This window comes from Chinchilla lanigera, unplaced genomic scaffold (assembly GCF_000276665.1).
Source record: "Chinchilla lanigera isolate Chin_1 unplaced genomic scaffold, ChiLan1.0 scaffold00050, whole genome shotgun sequence".
NCBI lineage: Eukaryota > Metazoa > Chordata > Mammalia > Rodentia > Chinchillidae > Chinchilla > Chinchilla lanigera.
The window spans coordinates 14086286-14087912 of NW_004955451.1; positions in this window are offsets into that span (position 1 = coordinate 14086286).

The window sequence follows — 1627 nt, forward strand, 5'->3', positions numbered from 1 at the left end:
CAACACTGATGGCTTGGGAAGAGGGAGGGCATAGAGATTCCAGACTGCTCCCTGCCAGATCTCGACCCTGGACACAGCTCTCATTGCCAGGGAACCCAGCTCACACAGGGTCGCTGCCGCAGGTGTCCAGGTCCCCCCTTTTATAGCTACCACCGCTCAGGTCCCCACCCTCAGCCGGTGAGCAGAAGTTGGCAGGGTAGTGTCACTGCGCTTCACTTCTGGGGCCGACGCTTAGGCCCGGTGCTTCTTTGGGTTGTTGAGCGAATGAATGAACAAAGGAGAAACGTTTCTCCTCTCAGCTTTGTTCTTTGGGCAGGGGTTGACCTTCCCTGCAGACCCTAGAGTTTGCACGTTGCCCTGTGATGCGTGAGTGTGTGCGTGGGGGTGTACGGGGACTGAGCCCAGGGCCTTCTCACTGAACTACATCCCAGCCCCGCTGCTTTCTGAGTCTCGCTAAATCGCTCAGTTGCCGAGGCTGGGCTCGAACTTGCGACCCTCCTGCTTCAGGATCCCAGTGTTGGGATTCCAGGCGTGCGCCGCAGGCCGGGCTCTGTCACCCTCCTCTTACAGTCACACACCGGTTAAGTCCCTTGCCCCAGGCCACACAGGTGCGCTTGACCTCAGCGGGTCGCGAAAGACGCTGTCACCCCAACACGAGGGCGGGCTTAGCGCTGGCAGGCACGAACCGCTCCTCTAGAGGGAAAACTGGTCAGACGCGGTGTGACCGCAATCGTGGCGGGACCCGCGAGCGCTGCTCCCAGGGCCCGGGGGCGCAGGGCCGCCCCGCTCGGGGTCCAGCACGGGTTCTTTTTTTTTTTTTTTTTGTCTTTTTAAGACAGGGTCTCACTATGTAGTTCAGGATGGTCTTGAACTCACTTTGTAGCCCAGGCTGGCCTCGAACTCAGTGATCTTCCTGCCTCAGCCACCGGAGTGCTGGGACTACAATCCGGCCACCCGCAGCAGAAGAGCCACTTCGCCGCCCGGACCTGGATGCGCAAGGGGCGGGGCCTCAGGCTGGGGGCGGGGCCCAGGCCACCCGGGCGCTCTCCCCGGCCAGTCCTGGGAAGTGCGCATGCTCTGCAGCCCCAACCCCCGGCCGCGGCTCAGCACCTGCAGGCTGCCGGAAGTGTGCACGCTCCTCCCAGGAGCGGCAGGGGCTGGGAACGACTGTCCATCGGGGCGGGAAGCCAGTGTCATTACTGTGTGTGATGGCATCGCCAAGTAGAACCCTCTTGGGTGCATTATTCAGTTTGACCCTCGCAGCTGCTTAGTTGGGGGAAGGGATTGTTGAGGAAACAGGCACAGAGAGGCTGAGTATTTCCTCAAGGACACAGAGCCGACCAACAGCGGAAATGAGAGCTAGAGATACTTTACACAGCGCTGCCCCACGCATGAGCTCTTCTCAACACGTGATCTGTTGAGCGCTGTCATCTGCCAGGCAGAGTGCCTGAGCCAGGGATTCCGCAAGGGACGGAAGGTGGCTCTCGGTCAGAGGTCTGCCTTCTAGGAAGACGGCAACGACAGCCAACTGGAGCGCTCGGTAGGCTGAGGCTGGAGGACCGCTGTGAGTTAGAGGCCAACCGGGTGACTTGGTGAAACTCAGTCTCAAAAAAAAAAAAAAAAAAAA